Genomic DNA, 25166 nt, shown 5'->3' on the forward strand with positions numbered 1-25166 from the left:
TGTAAGAACTTACTGTAAAATTATTTTCTCTGAGTCCTCTGACAGCTGCCATCCCGCCCCTCTGTTTTTTTGGATCTGGGGGTTATTGCCTGGATGGACTGGCAGGGGGGTCCTCCTATGGGTCCTGGTTGCCACATTCCCGAGCGGGGTCGCCAAGATCGAGTTTCGATCCGTTCCTCCGATCAGGTTTTTCCCTTCCAATGTCCGCCTATCCCCGGATCGCTTGCGAGCGCTCTATGGGGCTGTGCAGGACCTGCTACAGCAAAGCAGTGAATGTGTTTGTGCGCGCTCTAGCTGGATGGTGTTTTAACAGAAAAGTTTTTATTTATGTGCAAAACAAAGGACATACAGAACAAGGTACATCCAATCATAAACAGAACACAAACTTGGGGATTACATAATCACAAAGGGCTATTAAGCAACATATTGAATTGTAGCAAAGTATAAATACAACAACAGTGCATACTTCACATGTCACAGTGCTGAGACTGAGGTAGCAGTAAAAAATGGAGGGGGGGGGGGGAGGAAGCAGCGAAGGGGGCGACACTCAGAAGACCTGAAAAAGACATTGCAGAGGGATCCGGGGAAAGGGTGAGAAAAAGGAGAAGAGGAGGGAGGGGGGGAGAGAGAGAAGGGAGGGGAAGAGGGGGGGCCAGAGAAAGAGTGGGGCGAAGGTGAGGAGGGCGAAGTCACGCCACTGGCAAGGAGTAGGGAAGAGGTCTAGCGACCCAGCCAAGGTCCCCATATCTTATCAAACTTAGCGGGGCACTTTCTGGACATATAGGTTAGTCTATATAGCGGAAGAACCGCGTCCACCACCTTCCGCCATTGGGACACGGTAGGAGGGTCAGACTTCTTCCAGTTGGCAAGCAAAGTTTTCCTGGCGTAGAAAGAAGCGTAAAAAATCAGAAGTTTAGTGTGTTTCCCCGCAGGGAGGCCTAGTGTGTTTCCCCGCAGGGAGGCCAGGCAGCTGGATGGTGTTAGATGGGCTGGCAGGGGGCCCCCCTATGGGTCCTGGTTGCCACGTTCCCACGCGGGGCTGCCATTTTCCTGTAGCCTTGTCTGTTTCTATGGTGGCAGCCATCTTGGTACACCCGTCCTCGGCCATTTTGCAGTATATACTTTTGCTGTGAAGGCTGGTGGGTGTACCTGGAGGTTTTTTTTGTGGGAGGAGCCTCTAGCCTGATGAAGTATTGGTCTGCGGATCTGGCTTCTAAGAAGGCCTTGACGGAACTCCCAGGGGGACCGTCTGTGTGGGGCTACCCTGGATGACATTATTAAAGGTCTTTCGGGGGGTAAGAGTACATTTCTTCCGCAGGCTTCCAAGGGTAGGGACCCTCGGCGTAGACGGGGTCCGTCCTTTTTCGGCTCACAGAAAGCATTTTCGTTCCTTGGGGGCAGCTGATAAGGCAAAGCCCTTCAAGGCTCCCTCGGGTGGTTCCAAGCGTCCCTGGTCTGGGAAACAGAAATCCGGTTCTGCCAGGCCTGCGGACAAGGCCCCCTCAGCCTGAAGGTGTGCCCTCACCCGTGACTGGGGTGGGGGACGCCTTTGCCGGTTCTCAGACTTGTGGCTGGCCCGGATCCCAGACAAATGGGTCCGGGAGGATGTGCGGTTCAGATACAAGATCGGGTTTCGATCCGTTCCTCCGGTCAGGTTTTTCCCTTCCAATGTCCGCCTATCCCCGCATCGCTTGCGAGCGCTCTATGGGGCTGTGCAGGACCTGCTACAGCAAGGAGTGATAGTGTCGGTTCCGCATGCGGAACGCTTTCAGGGGTTTTATCCCAACCTGTTCACGGTTCCCAAGAAGGAGGGCAAGGTGTGTCCGATCCTGGACCTAAAGGCACTGAATGTGTTTGTGCGCGCTCAAAAGTTCAAGATGGAAACTATTCGCACGGTGGTGGCCTCCCTATATCAGGGAGATTTCCTGGCTTCAATAGACGTCAAGGATGCCTATCGTCACATTCAAATCTGTGCCACTCACCAATGGTTTTGCCGTGGGAGAAGATCACTATCAGTTTGGGGCGTTACCCTTTGGTCTCGCCTCTGCTCCCCGAGTCTTCACAAAGGTGTTGGCCCCGGTCCTGGCGCTGTTATGGCAGCGGGGGATATTGGTCCTGGGTTACCTGGACGATCTGATTCTCCGTGTGGAGCCTCCCGCATTACTGACGGAAAACTTGGGGTCACCATGAGAACTCTGGAGGAGTTCAGGTGGATCGTGAATCTTCAGAAGTCATCTCTGACCCCTTCCATGAGACTGGTCTATCTGGACCTGACTCTGGACTCGTCCTCAGCCAGGGTGTTTCTTCCTCCAGAAATACTCCAGAAGCTCCATTCAGCGGTTCAGCTATTGATGTCCAACGACCGGTCGTCCCTTCGGACCTGCTTCGGAGTGCTGGGACTGATGGTGTCCTCCTTCGAGGCGGTCCCATTCACTCAGTTCCACACGAGGGTTATTCAAAGGGAAATTCTTCTCAAGTGGGACAAACACCCGAATTCTCTGGACTTTTGGATTCGGCTAAGTCATAGGACCAGGGAGTCCCTGGTCTGGTGGCTTTCGTCTCTGATGCTTCAGTCGGGGAAATCCTTCTCCCTATATACTGGACAATTGTCACCATGGATGCGAGTCTGTCCGGGTGGGGGGGGGGGGGGGAGTCCTCAATCAGGACTCGGCTCAGGGAGTCTGGTCCCTGGAGGAATCTTGATTGCCGATCAATGTCCTGGAGCTGAGAGCGATCCGGCTTTGCCTGGCGCACTGGACCGACTGTCTGGAAGGTTGTCCAGTGCGCATTCAATTTGACAATGCCATGGCTGTGGCTTATGTCAATCACCAAGGGGGCTCGGATCTTGGCTTTTCTTCAACAGGGAGTACTATCAAGGGTCAGGTCTCGGCCTTGGATATTTTCTTTCAGAGGTCATTGGCAACCCATTCCCTGGTGCGTAACTTCATCCAGGGGGTGCGACGCTTGGATCCTCCGGTGCGACCCCTGCTACCACCTTGGGACCTTAATTTGGTGCTGTCAGTTCTCCAGAAGCCTCCCTTTGAGAGTATTCGGGAGATTCCCCTGCTTACCCTGTCTCAGAAGGGGACCTTCTTGGTGGCTATCACTTCTGCGTGCAGGGTGTCGGAACTGGCGGCATTGTCCTGTCGTTCTCCCTACCTGGTGGTTCACAGGGATAAGGTGGTACTTTGGCCGGATCCGTCCTTCCTGCCGAAGGTGGTTTCCAGTTTTCACTTAAATGAGGACATTGTGTTACCTTCTGTGTGTCCTAAGTCTACACATCCTAAGGAATTTGCTCTGCATACCCTGGATGTTGTTCGGGCGATTAAGGTGTATTTGGCGTCTACTGAGCCTTTTCGCAAGTGTGACTGTGCTCACGGATGGCCCAAGGATAGGGCTGCCTGCATCTGCTGCGACTATTTCCAGATGGATCAGACAGACAGTGGTGCAGGCTTATTCCATTAAAGGTCAGGTTCTACCTTTCCCTGTCAAGGTGCATTCTACTCGGGCGCTTGGTGCTTCCTGGGCTTTTCGCCATCAGGCATCTGTGCTTCAGGTGTGCAAGGCGGCGACCTGGTCGTCTGTTCACACATTTAGAAAATTTTATAAGGTGGATGTGTCGGCATCTGCAGATGCTTCCTTTGGCCTCAAAGCTTTGCAGGCTGCTGTTTAGAGGGCCCCTTGGCCTTCCTTGAGGGTGTTTCTGTTTGGTTTTCAGGTGGATCTCATCTTGTTGTTCTGATGAGTCCTATGTTGCCTGGTTGGCCATGTTGACCTTGGGGTTTTCTTGTTCTGCTGTTCCCACCCCTTATTTGGGTACTGCTTTGGGATGTCCCTACTGATATGCATCAGAGAACTGCTTCTGTCAATGAACGATAGAGAAAACTGGATTTTTGACTTACTGTAAAATCTTTTTCTCTTAGGTTTATTGACGGACGCAGTACCCGGCCCTTTATTTTTTTTTTTTAGTGGGTTGGTGTGTTTTTCTCTGACACTACTTTGATACAAAACTGACATCCTATGCAGGAAGAGAGAGGGTATACCCCCAGGGACTGCCCATAGGCATAGCCAGAAATTCTTTCTGCCTAGTGTCCTACTGCTGTAGGGGGCGGTATAACCCTACTGATATGCATCAGAGGACTGCGTCCGTTAATGAACCCAAAAGAAAAGGATTTTACCTTATTTTAAAAATACAGTTTTTATTAGGTCAAAGATAAAGATAAAAAGTCCTATACATAAGACATGACAATACAAGTTAAAAGATATTCCTGGTTGGAATATTCATAAATGAACAGAATCCAGATACTGTAGCGCAAGTCTTCAAAGCCAACGCGTTTCGCCACAAGCTTCTTCAGGGCTATACAGACCTTACATTACTTGTCTGATCAACTGTACATGCAAGGAAAAATCCCCTCCGAGGCAGGCGCCGAGACCATATAATAGAGTGACTATTCGTATTGATTATAAAAATTAGTCCTCAGGTACTGGAACCAATAGGAAAGGACAAAACCAAACTGGCAAACACGATTTTCTCACTTTAGCGTCTATGGGACAAGTTCCTCTTTCAGAGCTGTACACAGGCAAACGGGAGTGACTGCAGTGAAAGACCCAAGGTCACCCAACCGAGCATACACTCTATAACTGCCGTGGTGACTCCAAACCCAGCAGAGAGTATTTTAGGAATATTCCCAACACTGAAAACTTAGCTGACGAGATGTCTCCACACAGTCACTCCCGACTCCCCGCTTCCTTGCGTGTACAGTTGATCAGACAAGTAATGTAAGGTCTGTATAGCCCTTAAGAAGCTTGTGGTGAAATGCGTTGGCTTTGAAGACCTACACTACAGTATCTTGACTCTGTGCATTTATTATTATTCCAACCAGGTATATATTTTAATTTGTATTGTCATGTCTTATGTATACGACTTTTTATCTTTTTCTTCAATCCTAATAAAATTATATTTTTTATACAATTGTAATCATCCCTCCTTTTTGTGGCCTTAAAAATCCAATTCCTTTTTCTTTAACTTAGGTGACAGTGTTTCTGTAAAGGGCACCTCCCCATCCCCATATGTTTACCATATGTGCTCCCTTGCTGCATCTTGCCTCTGAAGCCACAAAACAGGGGCTGCGGTCATGGTACAGGAGATAGTTCAGTCATGGTACAGGAGATGGTACAGGCATGGTACAGGAGATGGTACAGGCATGGCACAGGTGATGGTACGGGCATGGCACAGGTGATGGTACAGGCATGGCACAGGGGATGGTACAGGCATGGCACAGGTGATGGTACAGGCATGGCACAGGTGATGGTACCGGCATGGCACAGATGATGGTACCGGCATGGCACAGGAGATGGTACGGGCATGGCACAGGAGATAGTATGGGCATGGCACAGGAGATGGTACGGGCATGGCCCAGGAGATGGTACGGACATGGCACAGGAGATGGTATGGGCATGGCACAGGAGATGGTATGGGCATGGCACAGGAGATGGTATGGGCATGGCACAGGAGATGGTATGGGCATGGCACAGGTGATTGTACGGGCATGGCACAGGTGATGGTAAAGGAGATGGTACAGGCATGGCACAGGAGATGGTACAGGCATGGCACAGGTGATGGTGCAGGAGATGCAGTGCTGCGGGCATGGTACAGGAAAATGTCCTGTACCATGCCCGCAGCACTGCATGAGGAAATGCAGGGGCTGCGGAGGAGTCTCACTTACCTGTCGGTGAGGCGCCTTACATTTTTCAAAATGGCGCTGCCCGGAGCCAACACGTCACCGCGCATGCACAGCTGATGCTCGGGAAAGCCCGTAAACGTTCGGCTATTCCCGGGCAGACTGTGCATGCGCGGTGACGTGTTGGCGCTGGGCGGCGCCATTTTTAAAAGGTAAGTGAGTCTGTGACTCGAGTATAAGCCGAGGGGGGCTTTTTGAGCATAAAAAAACATGCTGAAAAAGTCGGCTTATACTCGAGTATATACTGTAATAAACTTTACAATCACTTCAATTTAAATGTGTTTTTATTTTTTCTAAATATTTGATAGTAACAATAATAAGAATTCTAAATATTAATTATTTCTTATTTCCCCCCCCAAAAGATTTCAGTTTGTTTTTTAATTGAATTTCACAGTTTATAGGTCACGTTATAGGTGGAAAAAGTAGTGAAATTATTTATTTTTGTCTCATTTTTTTTTACATCACAGAAACCTGACATTTTAACGGGTGTGTAGACTTTTTAAATACACTGTATGTGCAGGCCTTTAGCTATTTAAAGCGGTTTTATACTGAACAAAAAAAAAAACAAACCCTGCAGGACAAAGGCATAATGAGCTAGTATGCATCGTATACTAGCTCATTATGAAATACTTACCTTAAAACGAAGCCCCGACACGGACCCCCGGACACCGCTGTGGGAGCTGACATGCTCTTTCGGCATCTCTTCCGGGTTTCGGCGGCTCCGGCGTTGAGTGGCCGGAGCCGCGATGACGTCACTCCCGCGCATGCGCGCGGGAGTTATTTTCCGGCAAGTGCCCGGCATGGAACTCTGAAGGTCCGCTGGACCTTCAGAACGCATGCGCTGCTAGCGTCAGCGGCTGCATGCAGGGCAAATATCTCCTAAACTGTGCAGGTTTAGGAGATATTAATTGTACCTACAGGTAAGCCTTATTATATACTTTCCTGTAGGTAAAAGTCACAAAAATGACTATACTACCTCTTTAATTTCATATTTCGTCTCATTTTCACAATGACCACCAGGTGTCACTGTTGCCATTTAGATTTCTTTATGTTTTGAGAAAGTTGCGTAGGGTATGCTGAAGAGAATAATGTCTATTTCAGCATTTTTAAGCAGGGTGCAATCTGAGTTCTTTAGAGGTGCCTTAGCAAAATGCTTAAAATTGCTGCATCCACCTCTTTTTGCCCCCTTGGGTCCTCCCAGGTCCAACTTCCACAGCTCCCTGGCAAGACGTTTCTGGCGGTCACTTATTGAAATTATTACCATGTGCATCCAACTTTAGCTGATTTAATTGCATTATTTGCATTTACTCCTGGGGAAGTGAGCGTTGACTCACAAAATGTGAGCGAGTTTTCAAGATGCAATCTTTCATCTATACATATCTGGTTATTCTAAACATATATATGTGTATATATATATATATATATATATTTACTGTTCTGGAATTACTACAAATCAGCGTGATATCTAACTATTTGCACTCTATGATGTAATGTAATGAGATTGGTATTTATTTAAAATAAATTGTGAACCATGTATATAATGGTTTTTGGGGGTGCTGCACCTCACTTAAAGTCCCAGGACATACTCATGTTTTTATGGATATATATTAGGGATGGGGGTCCACCACTGGGGGCACCAGACCCCATGTTTTATGTTTTGTTAACACAGGAAAAGCCGCTCAAGGCGAGGCAAAAGCACCCAGGTGCTGGTCGGATCCGCCATCCAGTGATCAGATATCCAAAGAGAAAAAGTGACCGCACTCCACGGTAGATAAACTTGAAGTGTTTATTCCCAATCGTAGAAAACAACGGTGCATCGAACAGACATGGACACGGTTAACCGACCCATAGAGTCGTGAAACACGTTAACCGTGTCCATGTCTGTTCGATGCACCGTTGTTTTCTACGATTGGGAATAAACACTTCAAGTTTATCTACCTTTTGAGTGCGGTCACTTTTTCTCTTTGGATATCTTTATGTTTTGCTACATTGATTTAGGTGGAAGACACCTTTTGCCGACTTGTGGTCTGCTGCTACCCTGTGGTTCTTTATTAAACTTTTATTGTGCTAGATGCTTATGCTTGATTTATGTGGACTTGCAATTGGGGTACTTCTGTCCAGGAAGCTGCGATGCCATTGGAAGGTTTACCTCCCTTTGCTGTCCCTGCCTAGCATTATAAGCGGGACCCACATGGCATTGGCGCCATGCATGTGCCCGAGTTTTGGGTCAGAGGAAAAGGGCTCAACCCTCGAAACACATTCGCCTTTGGATGCTACGAGGGTTTCCCACACCACTGAGTACTGTGGGTCTTGAGATGGTCTCATCGGCACCATCTTACATGCCTATGCTTGCTAAGAGTTTGTTAGTAGATTACTTTTTATCATTCAATAAAAATGGTTATGTTGGTAATGCACTAGGTCGGGGCATGATTTTTTTTTTTGTTTTCAGTGCTTGTAAGGATGCCCACAAGTCCTGTGAGGGTAGCAGGACCTTTGAGAGATACACACATATTCCCAGGCACCACAAGTGAGTGCAGGAGAGATATATACTGCTGCTCTTTTGTTACCCAAAGCCACACGTTTTCAGTGTGCACCATTACAACCTTGGACACTGTGCAGGCCAACCACCAGTGCCCCATAACCACGGCTTGTGTCATTAGTTAAAGAGGAAGTAAACCCTCCTCTGACACTTTTACCTATAGGTAAGCCTATGATAAGTCTTACCTAGAGGTACTGTAAATAACTCCTAAACATGTACCGTTTAGGAGATATTTACCTTACATGCAGCCAGTGACGTCACTGGCGCATGCACTCTGAAGGAACGGCCGCTGGTGCCATTCCTTCAGAGTCCTGTTCCGTGACCATCGGCTCCCGCGCGCGTGCGCGGGAGTGACGTCACCGTGGCTCCGGCCAATCAGATGGCCGGATGCCGCAATCCCGGAAGACGGGCGACTGGACATGTCGCCCGTCATAGAGGTGAGCGGACAGCACGGCGGGGGCTCGTTCTAAGATAAGTATTGCATAATGAGCTAGTATGCGATGCATACTACCTCATTATGTGTTTCTCTTTCAGATCGAACAAAAAAAAAAAAAGTGTGTATGAGTTTAAAACCTCTTTAATAAGGAGGACATCGAGCATCTGCACATAATTCTTGTTTGACCCCCCCAACCCCTCTATTACCACTGTGGTCACGTTCGCTGCGCGGGGGAGAGAAACTGATGAAGAAATGCTTGAATGCTAGTCCGTACCAGTATGCAAAAGTGTGTTTGCTTTAAATATATTTGCTCTAATGTTGGGTGTCCTATATGTGTGGATGTTGCTGCATTATGTACAACTATTAGTTTCGTTTTTACGTTTTAGAATTGGGTGCCTCAAGATTTGATCTTTCATCATTTTAAAGGGTGCCTTTACTGGAAAATGGTTGAGAAACACGGGTTTATTATCTGCAATATTTCTCCTTCTTTGAGTTTTCTGCAGTTTTCAACACCAGTTTATAATTTCATTAAAAACACCTCTGCTAGGATCGCATTATGAGAGCTGCCAATGTCAGATTGTTTTTAAAAGTACAGGCTCCATGTCTTTCATCTTTGCCATTGCTTCACTTATTAAAGTCCATTTCAGTTGAAATCAGTAAAAAACATTCCAGGTATAGCAAAAAGAAAAGGCATACCAAAAAAAGCCTGTCCCCTGCCTGCATACTGCTAAGTTGGACCCTTGTATATTATGTGAAAGCAGTGATCTCTCTGAAGAGGTCTTACACAGCCCCTGAGTCAGAGCTAGAGATCTTTAATCAGCAGGGAGCATGAGTTTTGCTGATTGCAGGGTCATAGGCCTGACCCATCAGGGGAACGTGTCAATTCTCTGCAGAGAGACCACTGCTTTCACACAGAATGCAAGAATCCTACTCTGCAGCATGATAGCTGGGGAAAAATGTTTTATTATTAACCACTTAAGCCCCGGAAGATTTTACCCCCATTCCTGACCAGGGGGTATTTTGCGATTCGGCACTGCGTGACTTTAACGGACAATTGCACGGTCGTGCGATGCTGTACCTAAACGAATTTGACGTCCTTTTTTCCCCACAAACAGAGCTTTCTTTTGGTGGTATTTGATCACCTGTGCGATTTTTTTTTTTTTTTGATCATGCGCTATAAACAAAAAAGAGCGAAAATTTAGCAAAAATAACAATATTTTTCACATTTTTTTTATATGAAATTCCCCCCCCAAAAAATATAAAAATCAAAATTTTTTTAACGTTTTTGGCTAATTTGTTTTCTGCTACTTATGCTTGGTAAAAAAAAATCACAATAAGCGTATTTTGATTGGTTTGCGCAAAAGTTGTTGCGTTTACTAACAAAGGGAAAGATTTTTGTCATTTTTGTTGTTTTTTTTTTTTAGCGAGTAATGGCGGCGATCTGCAATTTTTTTTTTTTTTTGCGGGACTGCGACATTTCGGCAGACAGATCGGACTTTTGACTGACATTTTTGACACTTTTGGGGGTACCAGTGACATTACTGCAGTAATCAGTGCTATAAATATGCACTGTTACTGTAAAAATGACACTGGCAGGGAAGGGGTTAACTTTATTGGGGAAGGATGGGCAAAGTATGTCCCTAGGGGAGTGTTTCTAACTGTCATTGGACATGGCTACTGGTGTAAGAACAGAGATCAACGGTCCTACATAGTAGAACCGTGTGATCTCCATTTTTACACAGGGGAGAATCACAGGCGGCTTTGTTTACATTAGCCGCCTGCCTTTCTCCCTTCACGGCGCTCGATCGCGAGTGACCGATGTCCGCCGGTCACACGCACTGACCTCTTAGGGAACGAGCCGGGGCTGGCGCGCGCCTCTGCGGGCGCGCGCTCACCCGCTATTGGCTCACAAGCCAGTGACAGGCTAGTGACTTACCCATACGTCACTTTGCCTGGCCGGGGCTGACCGCCGCAGTATATGTACTTGCGGCGGTCGGCAACCGGTTAAAGTGATGCTAAATTCTCCTTCTTTAAAAAAATAACAAGCATGTCATACCTGCTTTGTGAAGTGGTTTTGCACAGAGCAGCCTGGATTCTCTTTTCTGGTCCCCAGCTCTCCTGGCCCCTCCCATCTGCTGAATGCCCCCACAGCAAGCAGCTTGCTATAGGGGCACCCAAGCCGCAGCTCTGTGTGTCGATTCAGACATGGAGCCATGGTTGGACCCTGTCCCCTCTCTATCCTCATTGGCTAACTGACTTTGACAGCAGTGGGAGCCAATGGCACCGCTGCTGTGTCTCAGCCAATCAGGAGGGAGGCCGAGGCACTCATGCACATCGCTGGAATGAGATGGGGCTCAGGTAAGTATTAGGGGGGCTGCTGTACATAGAAGTTTTTTGTTATCTTAGTGCATAGAATGCATTAGGATTTAAAACCTTCTGACTTTCCAACCCCTTTAAGGCTGCAGATACTTTGAAAAGAAAACGTACTGTAAGAGCCGGTCCACACTAGCGCGACTTGTCAGCCTGACAAGTCGCGCTCCCTCCCGGTCCATTGACCGCTACAGGACCTGTTCTAATAGGAGCGACACAAGTCGCTCCGACTTAGAAAAAGGGTCCTGTACTACTTCGGGGCGACCTCGGAGCGACTTGCATAGACTTCCATTATGTGAAGTCCCTGCAAGTCGCTCCGAAGTCGTGGTGCAATGTAATGCACAAGTCGCCCCCGAAGTAGTAAGGAGTCGTGTTGCCTTAGTGTGAACCGACTCTTAATCTTAGCCCAGCTTTTGTTTTGATGCACCTGGAACGTATTGGGCTGATTTAAATTAAAGGTTCATCTGGGCTTTAATGAATCTCAGGAACAAGCAGCCAATGAGGTTGTATTTTCTGTCCTGTATACTCATCCCAGTTCAATGACTCACTAAGGAGAAAAGCATGAATAAGTCCTCAAGCACATGGGACGTTTTTACAGCGGCTGTTTTTGGCGTCAGGCGTTTTTTTCTACAGCCAGTAAACTCCCCAGCATGTCATCCTATGTGTTCATGAACACAAAGGCTGTTATCAGCAGTTTTTGGCAGGGGCATTTTCTGGCTGTAAAAAAACCCAAAAACGAGTGGGTTTTGAGTGGCGTTTTTCAGCTGTAAAAACCCTCTAACATCAATAAGCGGCAAAAAACACCCCTTGAGAAAGTCACGTGATTTAGTGACGCAACGCGTCGGGAGGAACCAGGTGACGTCACTTCCGGTTACCTCCGTAAACCGGAAGTCCCCGCAATACACCGCTGTGTGCGGCTGCTGAATGTACTCTGCTTGAATGTAAGTTTCTACATGTTTTTTGTTATAATAAATGCGATATACTTCACCATGGGAGCCCCTATCTTATTTCTTTGAGCCAACTGGGATATTGAACAGTGATCTGTTTTTACAAGCAAAGTCCATACCATTAAAGAGTAGCCAGTGAGGTGCAACCCCCCTATATCCAATCCCAAGGGAGAAAAGGAGGAATCCATTGCCTGGATCGATGAACCAACAGCTTATTATTTAAAACGCCTTTACTGGTGTAATGTGAGGTGAGAGGCCATTGCACCTGATTTTGGATTTGTTTGCTCTTTCTGCATGACACTATCTTTGGATCTCACAATAATAAAAATCACCAATTTTATATGTCAAGACACCACTTCAAAAGCCACGTTTCTATAAATATAAAAATTTTTTGCTGCACTGGGAAAGTTCTTTTTAACCACTTGCCGACCGCCGCAAATACATATACTGCAGCGGTCACCGGTACGTCACTAGCCTGTGATCCAATAGGGGGCGAGTGCGCGCCGCCGGAGGAGCGCTCCCGCCCCCCGCTCGTTCACGGACACCTCCGCGCGAGTGACGGGCGAACCCGATGTCCACCTGTCAATCGCGATCGTCAGTTACAGAGGGAGAAAGGCAGGCGGCTAATGTAAACACAGCCGCCTGTCATTCTCCCTTGTGTAACAGCAGAGATCAAACAGTCCTTCTATGTAGGACCGTTGATCTGTGCTGTTACACACACACAGCCACATCCCTGCACAGTTAGAAACACACCCCTAGGGACACACTTAACCCCTCCCTCTCCAATAAAGTTAACCCCTTCCCTGCCAGTGTCATTTTTACAGTAACAGTGCATATGTATAGCACTGATTACTGTAGTAATGTCACTGGTACCCCCAAAAGTGTCAAAAATGTCAGTCAAGGGTCCGATCTGTCCGCCGCAATGTCGCAGTCCCGCAAAAAAAAATCGCAGATTGCCAACATTAATCGTTAAAAAAAAAAAAACAACAAAAATCTTTCCCGTAGTTAGTAAACGCAATAACTTTTGCCCAAACCAATCAAAATACGCTTATTGTGATTTTTTTTTTTTACCAAACATAGGTAGCAGAAAACAAATTGGCCAAAAATGTTAAAAAATTTAGATTTTTAAATTTTTTTTTTATTTCATATAAAAAAAATTTGAAAAATATTGTTATTTTTTCACAATTTACGCTCTTTTTTTCTTTATAGCGCATGATCAAAAAATCGCACAGGTGATCAAATACCGCCAAAAGAAAGCTCTGTTTGTGAGGAAAAAAAGGACGTCGCATTTCGTTTAGGTACAGCGTCGCACGACCGCACAATTGTCCGTTAAAGTCACGCAGTGCCGAATCGCAAAATAGGGCCTGGTCAGGAAGGGGGTAAAATCTTCCGGGGCTTAAGTGGTTAATTTGCAGCTTCACTTCATCTGTTCACAAGAATATTTTATTTAATATATTTTGTGCACTTAATTTATTGCTTCATATTTTAAGTTTTTACACATTGTGTGGCCACTCTTTGTATATTTATAGGCACTAGCACTTTATCTTCACGATTTTTATCTTCATGATCTTTCACCATCATCACAAAACATTTCCTGCACTTTAAAAGTTTCCCACACTATCTTAATATTTATATATTACTAAGATTTTATTGGTTTTATTATTTAAGGGATTAGCGCCGATTCACCCCTTCTTTTATTCATCATTATTAGTATTTTGTGATAAATACAGAATTGGCCGCTTATTTCCTTTTACTTCTTCTTATATCACGTCATTTTAATCCATCATCTTTTATCCTCTTATCTTATACCTGATTAGTAGCGCATAGGTATTTTCTTCTTTAAAAAACACCAAAGAACGCTGCTAAGTGCCGGTTCACATTTGTGCGATGCGGGAATGCTGTGAATATACAGTGTGTTCCCGCATTGCATCTGCAGCACAGGCAGTTCACACTGCCATATGCAATACGCTGGGGGTGTCAATTCGAAGTTAACGACACCCCCAGATCAGATCGCATATCCCAGTGCGATCTGAGAGTTCGCACAGAATCGGATCGCATTAGTGTGAACCACCATGCGATCCGATTCTGCTGTGGACCAAAAAAAGGGTCCTGTGTGTGTTCAGTGCGATTGCTGTGCGAATTCAGCCATACAAACTGTGTGGCTGAATTTGCACCGCACAGACATAGCATGTAATTTTAGGAGCAGTGCGCTCCGAATTACATGCAACCTCTGTGATCGCATAAATGTCAACCGCCATTAACTGGCCTTTTCTGACGTTTTCGATTCCATTGCTGTTTTTAAGCCTGAGTTCTGTTTCAAGGTGTCGTTCATGGAACGTAGCCTGAGTTCACATTGGTGCATGTGATTTGCATTCATGTGCACATCATATGTGATATCTGTGCAATGTGATTAAAGCCATATATTTTGTATGGCTCAAATTGCATCACATTTGCACCAAAATGTTGTAGGACCCTTTTTTCTCCACACCTAATCGCTCCTGAACAATGCAGTGCTCCTCTCTCCTCTAGCGCACTCTCTGCTCTGAAAATAGCGACTAAACAATTAACAAAGGCTATGCAGAGATGCATTGTGGGAAAGTGGGAGTTACTTAAATAGCAGAGAGGTAGTTTTTAGCTAAAAAAAACATCACCAAAAAACGCTAATGCCAAATAAAAACGCTAAAAACCTCCAATGCAAAAAAGCTACAAAGCTACTGGTGTTTTTATAACTTCCAGTGTGCACAAGGCCTAATAATACCTCTGAAGCTTGTACTTTAACCACTTAAGCCCCGGAAGATTTTACCCCCTTCCTGACCAGGGGGTATTTTGCGATTCGGCACTGCGTGACTTTAACGGACAATTGCGCGGTCGTGCGACGCTGTACCTAAACGAATTTGGCGTCCTTTTTTTCCCACAAACAGAGCTTTCTTTTGGCGGTATTTGATCACCTTTGCGATTTTTTGAACACGCGCTATAAACAAAAAAAGAGCGTAAATTTTGCAAAAATAGCAATATTTTTCCCTTTTTTTTATATGAAATTCCCCCCAAAAAAAATGTAAAAATCAAAATTTTTTAACATTTTCGGCCAATTTGTTTTATGCTACATATGTTTGGTAAAAAAAAATCGCAAAAAGCGTATTTTGATTGATTTGCGCAAAAGTTATTGCGTTTACTAACTAAGGGAAAGATTTTTGTCATTTTTGTTGTTTTTTTTTTTAACGCGTAATGGCGGCGATCTGCGATTTTTTTTTTTTTGCGGTACTGCGACATTGCGGCGGACAGATCGGACCCTTGACTGACATTTTTGACACTTTTGGGGTTACCAGTGACATTTCTACAGTAATCAGTGCTATATATATGCACTGTTACTGTAAAAATACACTGGTAGTGAAGGGGTTAACTTTATTTGAGAGGGAGGGGCTGTGTGTGTCCCTAGGGGCGTGATTCTAACTGTGATTGGCTGTGGCTTCAGCTGTATGCAGAGTGATCAACGGATCTATATAGTAGATCCATATGATCATCTCTCATACAGAGGGGAGAATGACAGGCAGCTTGTTTACACAAGCTGCCTGACTTTCTCCCTCTCCCCCGCCGATCGCAGAGTGGCCGGCGGACATCGGGTCCGCCGGTCACACGTGCGGGGGGGTCCGTGACCACGCGGGAGCGGGAGCGTGCCTCCGGCGGCGCGCGCTCGCTCCCTAGACCCTCACAAGCTAGTGACGTAGCCCTACGTCACTTTGCCTGTGAGGGGCTGACCGCCGCCGTAGATAGTCGTGCGGCGGTCGGCAAGTGGTTAAAAAGTTGAACAGAACTGGGGTCACACCTAAAAAAAAAAAAGTCGCCCCATCGGGATATTGTGTTCTGACAGCAGGACTCCTCCACAATGCAGTGACCAGTAGCTGCAGCCACTGATCGAGGAAAGAAGTTAGGCCCCTTTTCACACATGCTGTCCGTTTGTCTGTTTTTCATCCATCCGTTGACGGATGAAAAATGGACATCAATGCATCTTTATGTAAAAACGGATGACAACGGATGATCATCAGTTAACATTTCTTTTTTAATCCGCTTCCGTCAATGTCCGTTTTTTTGAACGGATGAATGCCCTATTTTTCATCCGTCAAAAAAAAAAAAACGGATCGGACGAAAAACGGATTAAAAATTGATGAAAAACGGATGAAAAAACTGATACATTTTGACATGACTGAACTGAAGAACTGAACGGACCGTATGTGTGAAAGGGGCCTTAGGCCCCTTTCACACTGTCCGTCCGTCGGACAGATTCTGTTTTTCTCAGCAGGGGATCGATCCGCCGATCCCCCGCTGAGCAGAGGGATGACAGCTGTGTCTCCGCGCTGTGTGCGGAGACAGAGCTGTAAGTTCCCCATGCATCTCTATGGGGGAAATCGGAATGGGAACGGACCGTCGGTCTGTTCTCATCCGATCCCATCCGATCCGCTGGATGGATGGAAAATAGGGTTTCCATCCGTCCAGATTTGACGGATCGGATTGGGTCGGATGTCAGGGGACATGTCTCTGCTGACATCCGATGCCCCATAGGAATGCATGGGGGGACCGTTTAGATCCGCCAAAAAAACTAACAGGTGGATCTGAACGGTCCGCCTGTGTGAAAGGGGCCTTATACAGAGGTTGATCCTTGGATCAAAATTCATCGGGTTCAGCAGGTGTGGCTACTCCTGCTCCACATCTATCTACGGCCAGCTTTTTTTTTTTTTTCTTTAAAAATACATTGACAATGACAGCTTTCATATTTTTACGCAGACAGGTCCATTTAAATTAAAACTGGGATTGCTTTTTTTTAACCTTTTGCCGACCCTGTAACACTGCAGGGAGGGTGGACAGCATGAGGACTCACTGCACACTCCCAGCACAGTGCCGCTCTCTGTTTATGTTAGGGAACCGGCAGGACCATGTGACCCCAGTGACAGCCAATCACAGCGATCATGTGATTGGGAAGTATGTCCTGCTTCCTGCCATTAGGACCCATTTAAAGGCCTGCCAGGGTTTTTAGGCCTCGAGTTGAGTTGTTGTTTGACATATAGAGGGTCTCTATGTAATTGCTCCTTTCCACTGAGCGGTGCGGTTCGGTACGCAGTTTTTGCCGTTTCCATTGTTAAAAGTTGTGAATGGTACTCTAATTCCGAAACGCAGCGTACCTCTTTTTTGGGACCCTTTTGTTGGGGTACCAAGCACAATAGTACCTTACCAACAGGGTGGAGCTACACAGCTGAGGTACTGTTGGGGGTGGAAACGCAAGCCTGATCAAGGTGTACCGTTCCGAACCGTACGGAACTACCGAACCGAGGCATTCATGTGTGAATGTACTACAGTGTAGCTGTTAAAAGAATTCTAGATAATTGTTATAGTGGCCTGATTGTAGGTGATTAAAATCCCCTTTAATTGTTATGCTACACATGCTTTTATAAAGTACATTTAAATCTTAAACTTCTGTAAAAATACCTTTATATATATATATATAAAAGATTTAATATATCTTATAATCAGAATGTTTGGGACTCTCAAGTACAGGTGGTCCCCGGGTTACAAACCTCTGACCTACAAACAACTTCTACTTACAAATGAAAAGAGATAACAGGAAGTGAGAGGAAATCTCCCCCTAGGAAGGGAAATTCACTCCTGTAAGAATTCTCATGGGAAAAAGGAAATTCAGACAAAATTTGTGTGATTTGGAGATTCGGATGTATTTGAATATCTAAATCACAATACAGGCGGTCCACGGGTTTCAAACATCCGACTTACAAACAACTCCTATTTACAAAGGGAGGGAGACAACAGGAAGTTAGGAGAAATCTCCCCTAGGAAGGGAAATTCACTCCTGTAAGAATTCTCATGGGAAAAGGAGTCTCCACTGAAGCTTTATTACTAATCCTTGTTTCCACAACAACCCAAAATTTTTCAAAATCCAGTTGTCATAGAGACAGAAAGTGAGGTGAAATCTTATGAACAGGGGCACAGACAGCAAAACAAATGGTACAGGGGAGTTACCCCTTCCCTATCCTATCTAAAACACTTTAAAATTATTGTTTTGGCTGGAGCTACACCTAAAAAATTTACCTGTTCTGACTTACAAACAAATTCGACTTAAAGCGGAGTTCCACCCAAAAGTGGAACTTCCGCTTTAAATAATCCTAACCCCCTGACATGCCACATTTGGCATGTCATTTTTTGGGGGGGGGGGGGGGAGCGGGAACCTAGTTTTGACAGGTACCCGCTCCCACTTCCGCTCGGAGCGCCGCGGCGCCCTGAGCGGAAGTTCTCCTCTCTCCCTCCCTCCCTGCAATCTTCTGGGACATGTCAGAGGTCCCAGAAGATTGCCGGCCAATCACGACGCGTAGCGCAACTCGCACCCGGCTGTGAAGCCGCAAACTGTCACAGCCGGGTGCCCACATCAGTGATGCCGGCGCCGCAGAGCAGAGAGGGAGAAGACGGCGCATCGCTGGACCGTGGGACAGGTGAGTGTGCGGTTAGGCTGGAACTCCGCTTTAAGAACAAACCTACAGTCCCTATCTTGTTTGTAACCCGGGGACCGCCTGTATCTGCTTTACATGAAGCCCGAAAAAAAATTAGGATCCAACAACAATGTGGCTCCAATTTGATATTGCAGTTTGCTCTTTTCAAGAAGGTCCACCTTGAGAAAGAATTGTTTCACCCCAAGTGATGCACCAAAATATCGGCCCGCCAAAAATGATCAACCAAAAATAGGGTTTTCATCATTGTACTGAAAGAAAAAAAACTGTCAATTATAGCTGTTGCAAACACCTGCGATTTCTTCATGATTATACCATGATTATACCTTGCTTATGGCCCCTTTCACACAGGCAGACCGTTCAGATCCGCCTGTTCATTTTTTTGACGGATCTGAACGGTCCCCCCATGCATTCCTGTGGGGCACCGGATGTCAGCGGAGACATGTCCGCTGACATCCGACCCGATCCGATCCATCAAATCTGGACGGATGGAAACCCTATTTTCCATCTGCCCAGCGGATCGGAAGAGATCGGATGAGAACGGACAGACGGTCCGTTCCCATTCCGATTTCCCCCATAGAGATGCATGGGGAACTGACAGCTGTGTCTCCGCACACAGAGCCTTCTGTCATCCTCCGATTGATCCCCCGCTGAGAAAAGGGGAGTCCGTTTGATGGACACAGTGTGTGAAAGAGCCCTATGGTGTGTTTTCATAGGTCATATGACTCAAAAAATGCATAAAAAACACGTTGCATTTTTGATGCGTTCTTGCTGCTTTTTCAATGAATTTCAACAGGGAGGGGCGGTATTCCAAATCTGCAGCAAGCATATAGTTATGGGCCATACACACTATACAATTGTCTTTAGATTTTTTTCCTTTAGATTTACCAAAACCATATAATATGAGGTCAAACCTAAACACTTTTAGTTTGTATGCAATCTGGCAGGCCCTTGCACTACATAGTTGAAGGTAAATCTAAAGGAAATCTGACCACAAAAGTTGTATAGTGTGTATCCAGCTATAGAATGTTTGTGTTTTGTGTGTTTCCTGGCTCTTTATTTCTAGAACAGGAAGGGTGTAGGCTGGCCAGGAGTCCTGGGTGCTTCCCAGCAATCACTGACTTGTTGTTTATTGCTGCTGTCTGCAGTCCCTGCGCTGCTCCTGGGTAGCCTTTGCGTCCTTCGGAGATGTATTAGAGAGCTGTGTGAATCAGGCAAGGCCTCTGCTCCCCTGCCGGACATTCCAGCTACTAACAAACAAGCCTCTATGTATCAATGTGCTCTCCATACAATGATTTCATTGTTGGCAGGACATTTATTATGTGTTGCTACCAAGACGCTTGCTTCACTGATTCCTGACTGCCCATTGGGATATCTGCTGCTCATCTCAATCATTGTTCTTAAAGCAAACCTGAGCTTGTCCAAGCAGGGCAAAGGAACAGGTGCATTTTAATAGCAGCTCCCTCCATCAGCGCGTTACTTATTATTCACTTTTCCGCCGGTCTGTTTGGCTGCCTGTCGAAATGTTAAATATACCTTATTGTTTCCTTTAACCACTTGACCTCCGGAAGATTTACCCCTCTTCATGACCAGGCCATTTTATGCGACATGGCACTGCGTTATTTTAAATAATTTTAGGCGCTAGCTTAACCACTTCTGGACCGGAAGATTTTCTCCCTTAATGACCAAGTAATTTTTTTGCAATTTGGCACTGCGTTATTTTAACCGACAATTGCGACGCTGTACCTAAATAAAATTGATGTCCTTTTTTCCCCAAAAATAGAGCTTTCTTTTGGTTGTATCTGATCACCTCTGCAATTTTTTTTTATTTTTTGCACTATAAACTAAAATAGAGGGACAATTCTGAAAAAAACACAATACTGTATTTTTCACATTCTGCTATATAACATTCCCCAAAAAAAAGAGAAAAAAAGTAAAAATCAAAATTTTTTAAAATTTTAGGCCAATTTGTTTTCTGCTACATATTTTTGGTAAAAACAATATCACAATAAGCGTATTTTGATTGGTTTGCGCAAAAGTTATCGCGTCTACTAACTGCGGGAAAGATTTATGTAATTTTAATTTTAATTTTTTTTTACTAGTAATGGCGGCGATCTGCGATTTTTAGCAGGACTGCGACATTGCGGCGGACAGATCGGACCCCTAACTGACATTTTTGACACTTTTGGGGGGGACCAGTGACATTACTACAGTAATCGGTGCTAAAAATATGCACTGTTACTGTAATAATGACACTGGCAGGGAAGGGGTTAACAGTGGGTGATCAAGGGGTTAAATGTGTACCTAGGCTAGGGGCTTGTTTCTAACTGTATGGGGGCGTGGCTTATGGAATGATCCTAGAGACCTGTGTTCCTATATAGAAGGATCACAGGCGCTCTGTGATCATTCCAGAGAGAAGAACGGTCAGCTGTGTTTACAACAGCTGCCTGTTCTTCTCTCTCAGCGGGGAACGTTCGCGGGTGTCAGGCGGCAATCAGAGCCGCCTGACCCGTGCATCGGAGTCCCCGCTGCCGAGTGGGGATGGGAGTGCGCCCCCTAGCTGTTTGTGCAGGAGGGGATGCCTGCCGCAGTAAAACTGTGTGTGCCCACACATGGAAAAACAAATACATATAATAAACAAAAACCATGCTTTTGCTCCTCCACCTTAAGTAAGGGGGCCACTCACCAGATGACTTTGGGCCACCTGGACCCTCACAACTTATATGGAACTCCTTCACTTCAGGAGAGACTCCGCTTACATCCAATACCACCAGTTTAGATAACCAAATGCCACTGGGCCCCCTGGGCCTTACAGCTTTGAATGGATCTCCTTAGCATCAGATTAGGCTCAGCATCATCAGTAGAATTAAAAAAAAAACAATCGTGCGGTACATTTATTTAAAAGTGGTCACATAAAATTAATTTGCCATAAAACTCACATTTAGGTGTGCCAAAAAGCGGCACCCACTATGAATCATCTGGTTCAGTACAATACCCCCCACCCCCCTTTTGCGATCAGAGAAGGCTTGCGTTCTACCTGAGACAGACCTCAATGCATTTCACCTGAAGGGATCATCAGGAAGTCGTATAGCGGCCGTATTTTTGGTGTCTATTATATCCCCCTTTTAGCTTCCCATTGGTTGGTGTATCACTATGCAATCCTTAATTGATTATATGAATGGATCAGAGGATGTGTATTTTTTAACAATTCGCTCCACTGGGTGTTTTCCAAACTGTATGTAGAAGTGACATTTCCTGCTTCCCATCGTCTGACTCACGTGGTCTGGTATCTCTTTCTTAAACTATATAAAGATATATAAAAACTTTATATTTATGAACCCCACTAAATCTCGACATACATGACTAATAATACTACACTACATAGTTTTAAAATATTTACCCATGTTGACCTTGAAATATATGTTACTCCATATTAATATCTTCATACCATCTTATAATTGAGTTTCCAAATGACAATTGCGCGGTCGTGCGATGCTGTACACACAAAAAAATTAAAGTCCCTTTTTTCCCCACAAATTGAGCTTTCTTTTGGTGGTAGTTGATCACCTCCTACGGTTAAAAGTTAAAAATCAATTAATTTAGGCCAATATCTATTCTGCTACATATTTTTGCTAAAAAAACCAAAAAAAAAAACCAAATAAGCGTATATTGATTGGTTTGCGCAAAAGTTATAGCATCTACAAACTTTTCGATATATTTATAGAATTTTTATTTAGTTATTTATTTTTTACAAGTAAAGGCAGGGATCAGCGACTTGTATCGGGACTGTAATATTGTGGCAAACAAACTGGACACTAACACAGTTTTGACACTTTTTTGGGACCAGTGCTTGAGGTCATTGACACTAATACAGTGATCAGTGCTAAAAAAAAGCACTGTCACTGTACTAATGACTCTGGCAGGGAAGGGGTTAACATCAGGGGCGATCAAAGGGTTATTTGTGTGCTTTTACTAGAGGAAGGCATAGATCGGTGTTTCTGCTTTACAGGAACACAGGATCCATGCCTTCTGTACTGACAGAACGGCGATCTGCCTTGTTTACATAGACACACCCCCTTTTTTTCCTGTGTACAGAACGATCAGCGGGTGCTGGCGGACATCGGATCCACGGTGTAGATTCACAGTGGGAGCGAGCCGCCGGCAGTTACCTGGAAGTGAAGGATCGTGTGTGCGTTTGTGTATAAATATATATATATATATATATATATATATATATATATATATATATATATATATATATATATATATATATATATACACACACACGTGATCCTGCACACACATATATATGTGTGTGTGTGATTCTCCACAGTGCGGCTGCCCTGTAGCAGTATAGAGCGGTCGGCAAGCAGTTAAAGCAGAACTAACCTCTATCTGAGAACCACAAATGAAATCGCTATGTATATTTTCCTATATATTTACTAATGCTAGCAGCATAAGGATGAGAAATAGTTAATGATTGAAAGAGTTTAGTTTCACTTTAAAAGAGACACAACATTTTGGAATAAATGTGCAGTGAAATGCTAGAATTGTGAAATACGACAGCCACAGTTGCCTCTTAAAGGGTTTTTGCAGATGCTAAACTTGAATTTAAACTCCATGTCTGTGCTTACCTTTTTTCAAATGTTTCTGGCGGGTCATGTGACACACTGGGTTTTCTTCTTCATTCTTCTGATGGCGATAGGTGGTCCAGGAAGATAAAGAAAACAAAATGGGGGTTGGTCTAACTCAAGAATTTTGCATAGTGCCACTGGGATCATCATAAATATGGCGGTCCTTCCCTTGGCTCTGAAACCATATGCATACAAAGTGTACTAGGACAGACCAGTAGACAAGAAAGAGAGCCTTTGAGGGATGGACAGAATGAAACCACAGGGCGATGATGAACAAAATAAAGTGTATTTTATTCTGATTGAGGATTGATCAATACAGGTTACAGTTGTGGTTCAGACAGGGAAGTGCAGAGGTATGTGGTGCTTACAATCATAGATGTATAGTAACTAAGTAGAACTACTTCACTACTGTACTTAAGTACCGAAAGGCGGTATCTGTACTTTCCTAGAGTAGAATTTTTTTCTCCTACTTCCACTTTTACTTCACTACATTTTTTCAATGATTTCATACTTCTACTCTGATATTTTTTTTTTGTGCTGCATAGTTACTCATTACTATTATAAAAATTACCACTGCCAGAACAGTAGATGGCAGGTTTCATGAAGCTCAAAACATGTGTATTATCAGCGCATACGAAAATAAATGCTACTGTATGTATAAATAAAAGCTGCATTTGAAATAATAAAAAACAATATGATGTTCAAACTTTTGACTTCTTTCTTTAATAACTACATAACACAGTACTTGTACTTTTACTTTCAGTACTTGAGTAGCACAATTTTTTAAAAAAACTACTTGCAATACTTAAGTACAAAAAATGTTGAATACTTTAGTACTTCTACTCAAGTCACTTTTTGATCGAGCACTTCCACTTCTACTCAAGTCACTTTTTGATCGAGCACTTGTACTTTTACTCAAGTATGGGTTTCGAGTACTTTATACAACTCTGCTTACAATGAGTAATACAGTAACCCATATGATGTGATGAACACAATAAAAGTAACCCAGTAGGTGTGGCAAACAATATAATGCAATGGTGAACATAAATGCAATAAGATGCATAGAATGGCGCTGATATGATATGAGTGCTACTTTCTGCATCAATACACTGTATTCAATCAATACACAAGATGCCCTGTACTCAGTCTTTCCCCAGTGATGTTGGGTGTCATTAGGCCAAAAGACTGGGGACATCTTGTGGTGAAAAGGAGGTACTGTGGTGGACAACCCCGAACTGAAGGTGAATTTTGTAGTCAGGTCTGATTTTTCTTTCATCAGTCTTCAGCCTTTGACACTTCTGGGAATGTTGAACGCATGCATCCCCCAACACAGTAGCCACGTAAGCGTAAGGAGCCACATTAATAGGAGGATGATGCAGGCAGTTGATAGTCAGATGTTTTCAGTTCTGTAGACATTGCTGGAATACAGGTGATCAGACTCATCACCCACCACAGAGTTAGGCCAGCCATAGACGGTTCGAATCTCCAAAATTCAAACTGTGTGTGGGCAAGTGGAATGTACCAAGTTAAATAATCAACTTGGGTACAACCAGCCGGCGGGATTTGCTTACAGTTATCGCTAGTGGCTGCTAGCAATAATCACTGTCTTCACACGACGGGGACAGCTTTCCCTGCCCGCCCCCAAGGAGTAGATAATTACTCGGCAGGAGGGATTCCCCCGTCAGCACTGCCTGTTTTGATGGGGGGGAATCATGCAAATTTCTTTTCTGCAACCCGTGGTTGCAGAAAAGAAATTTGCATCATCTATGGCTGACCTGCCTGCTAAACCAGGAAGAGACGTCTTAAGACGTCCGAAAGAACATGGCGGCACGGGATAGAGCTGTGGCCGGGCATGAGAGGATCTCAGTCTGACATTGCTGGATGGGTGAGTATCTGAAATCTGCGGATACCAACTTAAGGTAAGCTTGGGGGGGGGAGTTGGGGGGGAGAAATTAAAAAAAAATGGGGCTAGCGGGTGCAGATCCTCTTTAAG

At 44.8% G+C, this 25166-nt stretch overlaps 1 protein-coding gene across 2 annotated transcripts in view; it reads left to right on the forward strand.

Moving 5' to 3' along the window:
* The window catches only part of ATF6B (activating transcription factor 6 beta), a 105583-nt gene that overhangs the window by 45553 nt on the left and 34864 nt on the right, over positions 1-25166 (forward strand). The window lies entirely within an intron of this gene.

Source organism: Pelophylax lessonae (assembly GCF_965119305.1).
Source record: "Pelophylax lessonae genome assembly, chromosome: 7".
NCBI lineage: Eukaryota > Metazoa > Chordata > Amphibia > Anura > Ranidae > Pelophylax > Pelophylax lessonae.